Raw genomic sequence first — 15,769 nt, 5'->3', positions numbered from 1 at the left:
GGTAGGCATGAGGAGGTTAGCCTGCTGAAAGTCAGCAGGGTGGGGTCAGGTCTCAACCCCACTCCAGGTGTGCATGCACCAGTCAGCATCCCTTCTGGGTCTCTGTTTCCTTATCTTTAAACTGAAGAAATGGGCCAGTTCCATAAAAATAAATAAATAAATGCAGATTCTTGGGTTCTGTCTTGCCTCCTGAATCACACACAGTGTAAGCCTGGGGAACAGGAATCTGCATTTTGATACGCTTCTTGGGTGACAGTAATATTCTCTGGGGTCCAGGACCAATATTTGGGAACTGAGCAATGTGCTTATAAAGGTTCTGACCTCCAGTGGTAACAATGCCTCCTTCTTTGTGGGAAGAACAGCAACACAGGGCCAAGAGAAAGGTGTAAATAAACAGGAGTGACACAGAAAGGCTTCCCACCTTACGTCCTCCAATCAAGAGCCTAAATCCAGACTTTAAATCTCAAAACGGTGACCCTATACAGCTGTGCAGTTTGTGTCTTGCCCAAAGACATCTATCCAAGAGAATGAGTGAGGCCTGAGAGTCAGCTCATATCCCGTTTGTCAAACTATGTGCCTCGAACAAGGCTGCAGCCACCTGGAGGAGAGGGGGTTTGTTTTCATCAAAATCCTTCCACCAAGATAACGGATACGTTAAGTTGCTTTAGTTATGTCTGCCTCTTTGCAACCCCATGGACTATAGCCGGCCAGGTTCCTCTGTCCATGGGATTCTCCAGGCAAGAATACTGGGGTGGGTTGCCATGCCCTCCTCCAGGAAGATAAGGAATGTCTTTTCCTAATTCTGACAAAGGCGCTGCATTCAGTTAGGAGTGTCTGCAGAAAGACCATTGTCAGAAAACATGCATGTTCTTTCGACATGTGTTTTCAGCCCTAATTCCCTAAAGATGTAAGTGACTTGATATTCGAGACCTATCTTGCCTTTTCCAACTCCAACAGTCCTCAACTTGTCCCAACGTCACTTGCCCTTCCCCAGACATTCCTTGCCTCTGTCATTCATGCTTTGGTCAAGCTGCTGCCACCACCTACCAAACTTTTCACCAGTGAGCTACCCAGTCATCTGCACCTTCTGCAACCCCTGTAGGCAAATTAATTTTCCCTCCATGTGCCCGGCATGGAGGATGGGACAGCAAGTGAGACAGGCATGTTCCAGACCCTCACAGACCTTAGGATCTTGTTTGAAGAAGATTAAAACACTGATTACAATAAAGCGTGAATAAAGAGAGTGTGTAGCAGCAGGCATGCTGTCTGTTAATTACAAAACTAATGCAACATCCCCTAAAAGTAGTTCAGCTCCCTCCCCTGCCCATCTACAAATCTAGGAACCATGCAACCTGAACTCAAAGCTCTCTTGGATTGCTAGCAGTCTCATCCCTATGATGTCTAAATACTTCACACTCTGAGAAAATTAAGGTAATGGAGCATTCGTTAAAATTTTCTGCAGCATCTAATTCTGCAGAGTACCAGGCAGACATCAATTCTCTGCCCTGATCCACCCCTCTGTCCTTCCTCGCCTAAGAACCTATCTGGCCAGTGCTCCGAGCACTGCTGGCCACACCAGCTATCTCGGGGAGACTCTCCCCAGGGCCGGGTGGGACGGGGGTCACACGATGGGTATGGCTGGGGCTGTGCTCTGCCCAGTCCTGCTGCCCAGCCGCCCCGAAGGTGGGCATTTCCTCTCCAGTACTTTCCTCTCTCCTCTCTTACCCTCCATCACAGGCATGGCTGAACAGGGAGTGCAGGGCAGGTCCAGAGGTCCTGACACACATTCACCCAGCTCTAAATTGGCACAATCACCGTCGAAGCGATTCAGCAGACAGTGACAGAACCTGCTCTTCTGAGAGAGGGTGGAGCAGAGTGACCGAGAGCACGAGACTGGAAGCTGAGTCCAGGCTGTCACTTAATTCTCCACGCTTCAGTTTCCTTACCTGTAGAATGGGGTCAGCCCATGGGGTTGTTGTAAGGACTAAATCACCTAGTTAGCAAAACGCTTTGTACATAGCATCTACTCAGGGCTTCCCTAGTGGCTCAGAGGGTAAAGCATCTGCCTGCAATGCGGGAGACCAGAGTTCGATCCCTGGGTTGGGAAGATCCCCTGGAGAAGGAAATGGCAACCCACTCCAGTATTCTTGCCTGGAGAATCCCATGGATGGAGCAGCCTGGTAGGCTAGAGTCTACACGGTCGCAAAGAGTTGGATACGACTGAGCAACTTCAATTTCTTTCTTTCTAGCATCTACTCAAATGCTGATATTACCTCTACTAGTATTAATACTCCAAGTGATCATATTATTATTTCCACTAATACGAGTCCTCCTTACCCCCACCCCCACCCCCATCACTACCACAGCTTCTGTTTGACAACCTGCTAGTTGGGAGGTCACAAGGTAAACAGAAGGAAATGGCAACCCACTCCAGTACTCCTGCCTGGAAAAGCCCATGGACAGAGGAGCCTGGAGGGCTACAGTCCATGAGGTCGCAAAGAGTTGGGCATGACTAAGTGAATAACACACACACACACACACACACACACACACACACAAGGTACACAGACCATCCCTATACCAAGAAGCACACACACAGCACGCAGCCGGCAAGGGGACCTGGCCCAGTAAGCCTCTGAAACCCACTCAGGGCACAGAGGGGACCCTGACCCAAAAGACATGGCAGGGAGGCCCCGCCTGCTGGAGGCGCCCAGAGGACCACGCAGAATCGACACCACACCCAGGTGCCTCCTTCCTCCAACGCTATAAGGCCCTGAGGAGTCTTCTGCCCAAGTCCTTCAGTCTCATCCCTTCCTCTTTGTTCCTACTGATGTCTTTACACCATCCATTGCACTGCCATCACGTTCTCTGTGCCAGACGCCTGGACAACCATGGCCCACTCCTGATGGCCTTTCCTGTCCTCGTTGAGCCTCTAATCCAGGTCCCAGGACTCAACCCCAAACAGCTCCAGGAGCTGCAGTTGGCCTTATCACAGCTCAAGGTTGGGCAGAGGGTGCAGGCCCTACCTCCTGTTTCCGGGGAAGCTTCACTCTGAGGCCTCTCTCCTCCTGGCCTTGAGATGCCAAGTCACATGGGACATCCCCACAAGAAGAACAGCGATACCGTGTTGCCTCCAGAATGGGGACCCTCTCCACCCAAGTCTAACCTGCCCCAATCCTGCAGGGCCACTGCACCCATCTCAGACACAAGACCTCCCCTGCTCTGGCCCACAATAACCTCCAGTTTACCAGCATTTATCTCCCAATCACACCCTTTGCCACTTAATCATACCTCTCTCTCCCTGTATGAAGCCTTAACTCCTTCCCACCTGCCATCTTTCCTTCCGGTGACAGGTAATAACACCTTGTTGGGAACCAAGTCCTCACTTAGAGCTCAATAAACACTTGCAGGATGGACACACCCTTGAGATTCCCAGTCCCACACAAGCAATAAAAAGAAAGAAATGAGGTGAAGGGTCACTGGCGGTCTGACCCTAGGGAGCAAACTGGACAGGAACCCCTTTCTCCCAGGCACTTGCTTCGCTCCATTTTTTGCCAGCAGAGAAAGCCCTCCCGCTCCTCGCTGGCTGCTCTTTATTCCTGGTTGGCTTCCCTCGGAGGAAGTGCCAGTGGTGAGAGAAATGCCAGAAAGAAAGTCTGCAGGAATCCAGCGAGAGGAGGGGAGCCTCCAGGCCCAGCCCGGCTTGGGCAGCAGAAAGGAACAGAAATTAGGAAGAAAGCTCCCGGAATGTGGAGAGGAGCAGGGCAGGGCCAAACGAAAGCCCCCAAACCTAAGGGGGTGGCAAGAATTATTTCTGCAAATACAAGGAGCAAAGTGTAATTTTGGACGCAGGGCTAGTTAGTTACGTAATTCACACTGCGTTGTGGTAGATCTCAGGATTTTTCCAAAAGATCAAATTTAAAAAAAAAAAAAAAAAATAGCTGCTGAATTTATGAAAACGGAGTACTGCTGTCTCACCTTCTCTCACTGTGAAATGGGAAATTTATGAAAATAAATGAGAGAGGTGGGGCCGGCACGATACTGAAGCAGGAATGTATAATAGCGTGGCAAAGTCACAGCATTTATAGGAAATTGTGCAGAACAGGCAAACCTATAGAGAAACAAAGTCGATTAGAGGTTGCCTGGGGCTGAGGGAGTTGGGGAGAATCAGGAGTGATTACAAATGGGTACAGGAGGTGATGTAAATGTTCTGGGTGACCAGATTCTAGAAAATGATATCTCTAGATAGTAAGAGACGGTTGCACAACACCGTGAATATATTCAAAGCCACCAACTTTAAAAGGGCGAATTTTGGGAACTTTCTGGCAGTCCAGGGGTTAGGACCCCGTGCTTCCACTGCAGGAGGCCCCGGGTTCGATCCCTGGTCAGGGAACTAAGATCCCACCTGCTGCGCGGTGCAGACAAAAATAAATAAAGAGGTGAATTTTATGATATATGAATTAAATCTCAATAAAGCTTCTATTAAAAAAAAAATAGAAGGGAAAGGACTGGAAATGAGGGTCATGAAGTAGCTGAGGCACGACTACTGGGTGTCCCAGCTGAAGACGGAGACCAGACAGAAATGGGAAGAAAACCAGGTGTCCCGGCTGAAGAGAAACGAAGAAGACCAGAAGGAAGTTCAGGTTGAGAGAAGTGAGATGGACGGAAGGATCCTCCACAGTCTGGATAAACATCTCTGAGGGTGAGAGACGAGGTCCCCAAAAGACCGAAGAGTCAGACACGACTCAGCAACTGAACACCACCACCACCACCACCAGCAAAAGACCGTTTCGGTCCGGGGGGGGCTTTGGACACCACCCGCCTCAAGAGCCTGAGCCCCGGGCCCGCCCTCTGGTTCCCAGGCAGGGACACACGAGGCAGCATCTTCCTGCAGCCACAGTTTCTTGCTGTGGTTTTCTCCTCATCACTTTAACCTCGAGCTCCCGAGAGGCCTCGGAGTCCCCAGGCCACCCTGTCACCATGACACGGGGGCGCAGGGAAGCTGACTCTCCTCCTCGGGGAACCGAGGCCGTGGCTCTGACCACCCACCGAGGCCTGACAGCTCGGGTCACACCCCCTCCCCACGCAGGAACACAGACTCCTCTTGGCCACCTCCCCTCAAATCGCTCTCCTGGGGACTCCGCGCACACACCTGCCGTCGTGGTGGCGACAAGAACTGTTCCCATCACACGGGCCACCCCGGCGGCTCTCAAGGTTTTAAGAATGATCAGCAATTTCAACCTGTTAAGACTATTTAGTCCCGGGATGGAGGAAGCCAGAAACCAAAACCACACACAAGACAAGCCCCGAAATCCCCAAGCACCAGCGCTTACGAAGAACAGAGAATCAGAGTCTAAGTATTATTTAAAAGGTGCGTCTGAGCAGACCAAATCCTACCTATGTCCTGTTTCCTTTGTTTGCGTCAAATCTTGTACTTAAGGCCTGCACGGGACTGCGTTTATGTGGTCTTACTGGAGACGGTGTCAGCGATTAAACGGCTGTGCCTCCACTGGCATGTAAATCTGGAAACGAGCAGAGCCTCCGTTCGAGGTGGCTTTTCGCCTCCTTGTTCTGGTGTTTGTGTTGGCTGAAGGACGCAACTGCACAGAGAGAGAACTCGGAAAGTGAGAGGGGTGCCGAGTGAGGTCCCAGGGGAGGATGCCAGAGCGATGTGGGGGAATGGGCAAAGGTCCGCAGACGAACGGAGAGGCTGGTCCCAGGAAAGGGCCATAAGGTACCAGCAGGCCTGACACCACCCCAGGTACTATAAGATGCTATGCCCTTCCGGTTTCCCAGTAGGCACGGTCAGGCCCAAGGAGAAGGGGAAAACACCATGCTGCATGAAGTGTGTCTTTCCTGGGCTGGCGGCTGGCCTGGCAAAGCCCCAAAGGCCACTTGTTTGCCCTTCCAAAGGTCAGCACTGCCCTAGAGCAGCCTTGGAGTGAGTGACCACACGCCCACACCTCCTAGAATGCAGGCCCACTCCTTAGCACCCTCTGGTGCCAGGGCAGGCGGGCAACACCTGGGCACCCTGCGTGCTGGCCCTGCTCTCCGAGGTCAGGGAGGGACAGTCCACAAGCTGGAATTATTCACTAGTGAGTCCTGAGGCTCAGTTCCACCACACACACATTTGTCCAGCGTGGGCCTGCCTGGCACATGCCCTGGGCCCTCCATAAATGTTTGTTGTTGGTCCCTTGTGGTGAAAAAGCAGGATTGGGACTGGAAAAGCACTCTCATTTGCTAAGGCCTTAATCCAGGCAAAAGCCCTGACTTCCACAGTTTACCTTGGAGAGAGGAGACTACGTAAGTGGGTGCTTTATTTACCCCAGATTAACCAGGGCTTGGGGCTGGGGCCACAACCCAGCACAGACCCATGCTCAGGGCAGCGTTTCTAGCAACGCATGCCAGGCAGGGAGCATTTCTAACAGTCCTGACATTCCAGGGGAGGAGAGCCCGACCAAGAGGCTGGGCCTCCATCAGCCATGCCTGCCCCGTTGTGGGTGAGGCGGGGCTCCTCCACGGGACTCAGGGAGGGAAAGTAAACACAGAGCTGACTGCTGCTCGGGCACAGAGGATCTCACACCAGCATTCACACCTCTGCTCACGGAGCAGTGCTGTAACCCCGCTGCATCATCAACCCCCTCCAAGGCAAAAGAAAAGTGAAAATTAATCTAATTAGAGGCAACAGTGTTCACAGTAAGGAAAATTCTGGTTTTCTGCCAAGTGTCTCTCTTCCCAGCCAGCTTTGTGGGCAAAGGGCATGGGGTTTGGAGCCCCGAGGGCCAAATCTGGAATTCTGGCTGTCCCTCAGCTCCGTCACCATGGGTACAACTGTCCAAGGGGCAAAAGAGTCACTGCCTTACAGAACTGCTGTGAGGGTCCACGAGAAAAGATGTAAAAGGCATGACGCCGCTGACGGATTTAAACAAAAGCAGCAAGCTTGCCCCTTGTCCCTCATAGACTCAAATCCTACCTGCCACCTGCCCAGTGGCCTGCTTGGACGTCTCAGGAGGAGGCACTAGGACCTATCTCCTTCACTCCTAGATCCTGCCCCCTGCAGCAGAGGCAGGACCCATTTCTCGGGGTGGGGGCTCCAGGGAGGGAGGTTCCCAAAACCCTGCCACACCCAGCTGCCAACACCGGTCACAGCTGTTATTGTCGTATCTCACCTGGACCTGGACTTGGCAGCACTATTTCTATCGTCCCCATTTAGAGATCCAGAGAAGGCATAGATCTTGGGCTAAGTCACACAGGAAGTTATCCCAAGAGCCAGATCTCAAGATAGTCCCCTGCTCTAATGAAATGGCTAATATTTACTGAGCATCCAGAGATTCCACTACGTTCCCTATAGGGGTGGACGTGTCCACACTCCACAGTGTGCTACTGGATGTTCAGCAATGCAGCAGAAAAGGGACATCACGCTCTTTCCAGGCACTTCTGAGGGAAGGCAGCCACCATGAGACAAGGCCACGTCCACTGAGACCACCATGCTGGAGGGAAGCTCAAGCTAGTCCCAGAAGGATTCTCTCTCCCTCACTCTCTCTAACGGTTCTGTTTCTCTGAAGAATCTGCCTACCCCAGGCTTCTCAAGACCGTGAGCCAAACATGATTTGCCTTTGACTGCTTAATCTGCAGGGTCCTGCTCAGACTATCTGAAGGAAAAGACTAAAAATCACTAGAAACAGGGTCTGGGTGAATAAACCAGTATATAGTCATATGACAGAAAAAAACAAGGAAGATACCTGTGCACTGACACAGGAAAGACCTACACAGTGTTTTTCGTAAGGTGAAAGGAAACAGGTACAGAACAGAATTTCCAGTATGGTCCCTTTGATGTAAGAAAGGGGAAAAAAAATCAGAATGTATTTTTTGGAGTGCATGGAAGAATGAAAGGAAAAAAATATTATTGAAAGTGGTACATATTGCGGTTATGTTTTTTTAATTTACTGTATACATGATATATATTGATTTATTATTTGTGAGTAAAATAAAATAGTGTCTGGGATTTGCTTCAAATAACCCAGAGACAGGTGAATGGACAGCGGAAACGAATCAAGCACGGCCACGAGATGAGAACTGAGGAGGCTGGATGGTAGGTACAGTAATTCATGATATTAACACAATTCTGTCTACTTCTACATCTTTTGGAATTTTTAATAATAAAAATTTTCTTCAAAAATTGTTACCTCCAGGGAGGGAATAAGAAGGCAAGGAGGAAGGGACAAATGGATGGGGACAATGTGAAAACAGTATTTCCATTCTTCACAGATTATCTTTTTTTTCTTTCAATTCTTAAGATGAAATTCACATAGCATGGAATTAACCATTTCAGACATTTTAAACTGTACAATTCAGGGGCATTTATTACATTCACACTGCTGTGTAACTGCCACCTCTACTTAGTTCCAAAACATTTCCATCACACCAGAAGAAAACTCTGTACCCATTAAGCAATTACTCTTTATTCCCTCAACCTCCCCACTCTTGGCAAATACCAACCTTCATTCTGTCTCTATGGATTTACCTATTCTGGATGCTTCATATAAATGGAATCATATATACCTGACTTTAGAGTTTGGCTTCTTGCACTTAGCACGTCTTCAAGGTTCATCCAAATTGTAGCATGTATCAGTGCTTCTTTCCTTTTTCATGGCTAAATAATATTCTATTGTATGGATACACCACATCTTGTTTATCCACGGATTTGTTGATGGATGTTGGGGTTGTTGCCAAACCATATCTTTTTGACTTTATTTTTTAACTGCGTATTACTTCTTCAAACAAATTTTTTAAATTAAATTTCTATTAGATAATGAATGTAAACTCCAAAGAAGGCAGGATGAGCACACAAGGGTAGATTCATTAAAAAGTTAGGCAGCCTGGCAAGAACACAGTAAGAAAGCATTCAAAAATATGAAAGGAAAAATGGATAATAAGTTGTAATTACTTATATTTGGGGTATGTGATGATACCACACAATTTATAATTCTTTCAAGCATGAAAGAACTACCCGAGAACCTGTTTAGGGTAAAGCACTGGGAGAATGGGCGATGACTCTGGCCTGGGTTGGGAGATGGGGCTGGACCATGAGGGTCTCCACCCCAGGCTGGAACCAAGCCAAGGTGTGATGACATCTCTGTACTGTCACTTGCTGACCAAATCGCTCATCTCCCCAACCAAGGGGAGGGCTTGGGCTTCTACTTCCTGTGTCTGCCCAAAGCACTCAAAACCCATGAAGCACAGGGCAGCTGGGGAAGTGGATGCTTCCTGAAGAACCAAGGACAGCCCACCAAGGGGTCTTGGGGAGAGGTGACTTATAGGCCAGGGCAGCCAATGGCCTTGTTTCCTGTTTTGTATTCTAGGTCCCCAACGAAGGATTATTTTGAAGAGCTGCATCTGTTGCTTTAAAAACAAAGTGGAAAAAGTTAGTTGCTCAGTCGTGCCCAACTTTTTGCGATCCCATGGACTGTAGCCCGCCAGGCTCCTCTGTCCATGGAATTCTCCACCCAAGAATACTGGAGTGGATTGTCATTTACTTCTCCAGGGGATCTTCCCAACCCAGGGATTGAACCCAGATCTCCCACACTGCTGGCAAATTCTTTACCATCTAAGCCAAAAGGTCTGGAGAATTCCCTGCCAAGACATTGGTTAGGACTTGGTACTTTCACTGCCAAGGGCCCAGGTTCCATCCCTGGTTGGGGAACTAAGATCCTGAAAGCCATGCAGCCAAACAAAACAAGAAAAGAAAAGTTTGTAAATACTATTATACTATCTCAGGAGAAAGAGCTCTGGGTTTTAGCTGCAGTTCTGATCCCAGGTGGGTTACTTCCCTATTTCCCAGATATAAATAGTAATTCTTGCCCCTCCCTATATATTGGAATATTAGATGATCCAGAGATAATCAAGGTTTTGAGTTCCTCATAAGAAAGATGTCTGGAAACACAAGGGGATATTATGATTCCTGTGGCTTGGGAGGGTGGGGTGGACTCTATGAGAAGAGAAGTCAGTATATGTAATTCAGCTCAGCAAAGTAATTTCATCTTCTAGACTTTACCTAGAAGGAGGGGAAGTGTCTGAGAAGCGAAACAAGCTGCAGATCACCACCACAAACCTCCATTTAGTTACATATACTGACACATTTCATCCTTGTCACTAATCTTTTGGAGTAGGATTATTCCACTTTCTGAAGAGGGAGAAACTGAGGTTTGAAAAAGTAAATGGATTGTCCAAGTCTGAAGTGGGGCTAGGCCTGGTCCTGCTATTCTCTGAGATGCTTGGTCCTGAGGGCTTACTGACCACTGATCACAAGTGGAGTTTCCCCTGTGTCTTCTTTGATTCATCTGCCCTGTCAGCAGCATCTCCTTTTGTGCCACAGACAGATGGACAGAACACAGAGGCATGCCCTCGGGGAGCTGCTTGTCCTCCTTGGCTCACTGTTACAACATGCCATGGCAAAGGTTGCTGCCTGCTTAATCAATAACCATTCTCCCATTCATTCTCACTAACAGAACCCTGGATAAGTACTCAGCTGAAAAACTACATTTCCCAGCCTCCCTTGCAGACAGGGGTGATCAATGAAAACTGATTCCAGTTCCTCCTCCTCCTTTCCAGAATGACCCTGTGTGATGGCTGGCACTTCAGCAAACATATTGGACCATGAGGTGACCTTGAATAAAAGGGCCAAATACAGAGGCTAGTGTTACAAAAAGATGGAAGTGGCTTAAGGCCCATAGAATCAGCATACCAGCTCTGGTCAGCCTACCTCCAGGCCTCTTTGAGGGAAGAGAGACATACAGAGATAAATAAAGCCCTGGTTATTTCTGGTGTTTGTTACTAACCAACATTCATGGGCTGGTTCCTTTGACTCAGACTGCATGTTTGCATGTAGGCCCTGGGTTCGATCCCCAGATTTTCCAGGACAAACCGGTATTTGGGGGCTATTTCAAATCCTAAAAGATGATGCTGTGAAAGTGCTGCACTCAATATGCCAGCAAATTTGGAAAACTCAGCAGTGGCCACAGGACTGGAAAAGGTCAGTTTTCATTCCAATCCCAAAGAAAGGCAATGCCAAAGAATGCTCAAACTACCACACAACTGCAGTCATCTCACATGCTAGTAAAGTAATGCTCAAAATTCTCCAAGCCAGGCTTCAACATTACGTGAACTGTGAACTTCCAGATGTTCAAGCTGGATTTAGACAAGGCAGAGGAACCAGAGATCAAATTGCCAACATCCATTGGATCATTGAAAAAGCAAGAGAGTTCCAGAAAAACACCTACTTCTGCTTTATTGACTATGCCAAAGACTTTGACTGTGGACCACAAAAAACTGGAAAATTCTTAAAGAGATGGGACTACCAGACCACTTGACTTGCCTCTTGAGAAATCTGTATGCAGGTCAGGAAGCAACAGTTAGTACTGGACATGGAACAACAGACTGCTTCCAAATCGGGAAAGGAGTATGTCAAGGCTGTATATTGTCACCCTGCTTATTTAACTTATATGCAGAGTACATAATGAGAAATGTTGGGCTGGATAAAGCACAAGCTGGAATCAAGATTGCCAGGAGAAATATCAATAACCTCAGATACCCAGATGACACCACCCTTATGGCAGAAAGTGAAGAAGAACTAAAGAGCCTCTTGATGAAAGTGAAAGAGGAGAGTGAAAAAGTTGGCTTAAAACTCAACATTCAGAAAACTGAGATCATGCCACCCAGTCCCATCACTTCATGGCAAATAGATGGGGAAACAGTGACAGACTTTATTTTGGGGGGCTCCAAAATCACTGCAGATGGTGACTGCAGCCATGAAATTAAAAGACGCTTGTTCTTTGGAAGAAAAGTTATAACCAACCTAGATAGCATATTAAAAAGCAGAGACATTACTTTGCCAATGGAGGTCCTTCTAGTCAAAGCTATTGTTTTTCCAGTAGTCATGTATGGATGTGAGAGTTGGACTATAAAAAAAGCTGACCACCGAAGAATTGATGCTTTTGAGCTGTGGTGTTGGAGAAGACTCATGAGAGTCCCTTGGACTGCAAGGAGATCCAACCAGTCCATCCTAAAGGAAATCAGTCCTGGGTGTTCATTGGAAGGACTGATGCTGAAGCTGAAACTCCAATACTTTGGCCACCTGATGCGAAGAGCTGACTCATTTGAAAAGACCCTGATGCTAGGAAAGACTGAAGGCGGGAGGAGAAGGGGATGACAGAGGATGAGATGGTTGGATGGCATCACCAACTCAATGGACATGAGTTTGGGTAAACTCCGGGAGCTGGTGATGGACAGGGAGGCCTGGCGTGCTGCAGTCCACTGGGTTGCAAGGAGTCAGACACGACTGAGTGACTGAACTGAACTGATAACTCAGTTGGTAAATAACCTGCCTGCAATGCAGGAGACCTGGGTTTGATTCTTGGGTCGGGAAGGTCCCCTGGAGAAGGGATAGGCTACCCACTAAAGTATTCTTGGGCTTCCCTTGTGGCTCAGCTGGTAAAGAATCCGCCTGCAATGTGGGAGACCTGGGTTCGATTCCTGGGTTGGGAAGATCCCCTAGAGAAGGGAAAGGCTACCCACTCCAGTATTCTGGCCTGGAGAATTCCATGAACTGTATAGTCCCTGGGGTCTCAAAGAGTCGGACACCACTGAGTGACTTTCACTTTCACTTCACCCTAAAAAACGGGCATACCCTGGTGGCTCAGTGGTAAAGAATCTGCCTGCAGTACAAGGGCCACAGGAGATGCAGGTTTGATCCCTGGGTGGGGGAAGATCCCCTGGAGGAGGGCATGGCAACCTACCCCAGTATTCTTGCCTGGAGAATCCCACAGTCAGAGAAGCCTGGCAGGCTACAGTCCATAGGGTCGCAAAGAGTCAGATGCGACTGAAGCGACTTATTTACCACACTCCCTAAACAACAAAGGCTGTCAGGCTCTGAAGAGATCTGCATTGGTGTGAAGGGACATGGAGGCACCATAGTCCAGAAAAGAGCCAGGCAACTCAGTGTGAAGGGAAGGAGGCCATCCAAACCTCACAGCAGAATCAAAGAACAAATCCTCCAACCTGGATGCCAATCAGGGGACTGAATGGGCCCTCAGGGCACCAGGTATGGGGGGTGGGGGAGTGGGGCCAAGTGTAGGCTCTGTCCAGACTTCCCAGCTCTGTGGTCCCTCAAGCCCAAGGCACCTGGCCCAGATCTCTTGCCCCAAAGTGCATCTCAAACAATCTGGAGCCTTCACACCCTGGCCTCTGATCAACAGTCCGGCCCCAATCCTCACCTCCCTGCTCCAAGTCTGTATCCTTAGAAGACCCTGAATCACTCCCACTCATGCACCACCAGGCCTTTACATATAATGTTCCTTCTGTCTTCAACACTCCTGCCCCAACTCTTGGCCAAACCCACTCCCCTGCATCCTTTGATGTACCTCTTATTCACCACTCCCATTAGGAGCCTTCCCTGACTCCGGGGGCTGGGCCAGGCATCCCTCCAAGGCCTTGCACGGTGCCATGGGCGTCTCCCTCCACTCTGTGTGTAAATGTCTGCCTCCCCCACTAATCTGTGCAACCCTTCAGGGCAGGGACAGAGAACTCAACTTCTAGAATTGCTCTTGAAAGCTCTCTCGCCAGAGGAGACTGCCACATGGCCCTCTGAGCACTGCCCAGTTCTGGCATGCAGTAGGTTCTTAATAAATATTTATGATGGAAGGACAGAATCTCATACCCAATGAGCAGCTGACTTTATTAAAGTCCAGTCTCCTCGGCCCAGGGTGACAAGTGTTCTTCCTCCCAATAATGGTCAGCTTGTATGCTGTAACAATCACGACATGGTTCCCTGCAGACGATCAGTCACATGTGCACTTTCCTGGTTACATGTGCTCTCCTCCTCTCTGCGGGGTGGGGAGGGGCCTTGTGGCTTCCTCTCCTAGTCGTGGGGAATGGGCTCCATTTATGGGAAGGGCTGGGGGGAATTAGTCAACTTGGCCATGTCTGCAGCTTTGGTAAGAGTGAATGTTTGCAGGTTGAAATCACTAACATAAGGCTTGGATAATACGCACCTATGTCTATGGTGCCTATGTCTCCCAGCCCTCTATACTAACCAGGGTCCAGCATCACAGCCCCCAAGTGACAGAGGTCAAGGATGAGGTCAGCTGGCTGCCAGTATAGACTCAACGCTGGCCGCTAGGACAGTAGGGCAGATGCCCAGGTACCAGCTGGGAGGCGGGTGGTCGGTGTTGCCCCCCTGCCCCCTAGCCTGGTCGGATCCCTGCACTTGCTCTCCTAGAACTGAAGGCACAGGAGACCCACTGGTGCTTTTCAGCTGCTCTGATCGTCAACTGCTGTAAACTGAACTGGTCTTTGGGAGAGGAAGGTTCAGCAAAATTTTAATTACAGGCTGTCTCCCTGCCTCTAATGGCTAGGCTCTGCAAACGTAGTACTTTAATCACATGGTGTTAAATCACTTTTTAAGTATACCAGTGAGGTTGAGGATTTAAAGGAAACTGGTTATGAAGTTTTGCATAAAGCAAGTTAATTGCACTCTTTTGAAATTGGGGGGGGTTGTTTATGAAGTTTACGTAAGTGAATCTTATTCACGTTTGCCAGGCACACCAAATCATTTACTTATCTATATTTGCTTTGTCACAATGCTCAATGGTGCCCATGTCTCCCAAAATCAGGTCTCTAAAAGCTCCTGGGGATTTTCAACTCTCAATCCCTTTTTCCTCCAGCAGTGTGCCTTTCCACTTAAAACTGTGCACACTCTGGAAATTCTGGGAAAAGAAAAAAAAAAATGTATGAAGGGCTGAATTGTGCCCCCTTCCCCAAATTCATATGCTGACGTCCAAACACCCAGTTCCTCAGAATGTGACTGCCTTTGGAGGCGGTACCTTTAAAAGAGGTGATTAAGGTCAAGTGAGGTCGTTAGGGTGGGCTCTGGTCCAACACAACTGGTGTCCTCACAAGAAGAGATCAGGACACAGACACACGTAGGGAACATGGTGTGAGGACACAGCAGGAAGCGGCCATCTCCACGCCAAGGAGAGAGGCCTCAGGAGAAACTGACCTTTACTCCTGGATTCCCAGCTTCCAGAGAAAATGAACCTCTGGTTTGTAAGCCCCTCGACGGTGGCACTGTGTTACGGCAGCCACATATCAGAGTCTTCTCTGAGCAGACTCGCGGAGGACAGTCCCCGGCAACAGGCTGCCCCGCTGCTGAGCTGCGTGACCCTGGGCGGGCTTGCAGCGCTCGCTCAGGGCCCCCAGGCCCACTACCTCAGTGGGGGTGGGGGCATTAAATGCAGATGCTGTGGGCTCCCGTGCCCCTCTCTGGTTCTCTGACGCCTGGACCACATCCTTCACCCACAAGAAAATGAGATTTTTTTCTCTCTCACTTCATGCTGTCTCCTAGACAAGAAGCCAAAGGAAGAAGGAGATCTCGGCACCAAGAGCCTGGATTTTTTTCTCTTGGTTTAACACATCATTCTTAAAAATCATTGTCACACATATTCGTAAAATGGAGACTCCCAACAAATCGGTGAAATAACCAGAATTAGAAATCTTACTTTCATTTTACAGATGACGTAAACTGAGGTACAGAGAGTGATTTATCCATGACCCGCCATGACTTGATGGGGAAGGATCCCCTTCTCTGGAGTTAACATTTGTCTGCTCCCAGCTCCCTCCCACCATCAGACATCCTCAACTCTTGCCATTACCAGGCTACTTATCTGCTGCAAAACTGTCACTAGCTCCCAGCGAAGCCCCCATGGGCCTGCAC

The 15,769-nt window shown here is 48.9% G+C and overlaps 1 protein-coding gene across 9 annotated transcripts in view; it reads right to left on the bottom strand.

Moving 5' to 3' along the window:
* Window positions 1–15,769, bottom strand: part of CTIF (cap binding complex dependent translation initiation factor) — a 314,944-nt gene that overhangs the window by 273,288 nt on the left and 25,887 nt on the right. Inside the window, exon 1 of one of the 9 annotated variants that reach the window (XM_081563484.1) lies at window positions 5,398–5,542. The exons of the other annotated variants lie outside the window; for them this stretch is intronic. The gene's annotated coding sequence lies outside the window, so the exon portion shown is untranslated. Of the gene's footprint in view, window positions 1–5,397; window positions 5,543–15,769 lie in introns of those variants that run through there. 9 annotated transcript variants of the gene reach the window in all.

The sequence above is a fragment of the Giraffa tippelskirchi genome, chromosome 14, assembly GCF_054371585.1.
Source record: "Giraffa tippelskirchi isolate mGirTip1 chromosome 14, T2T-mGirTip1v1.2.pri, whole genome shotgun sequence".
Classification (NCBI taxonomy): Eukaryota; Metazoa; Chordata; class Mammalia; order Artiodactyla; family Giraffidae; genus Giraffa; species Giraffa tippelskirchi.
The sequence above is the reverse complement of the archived record's forward strand: the minus strand, read 5'-3'. Positions and strand labels throughout refer to the sequence as shown.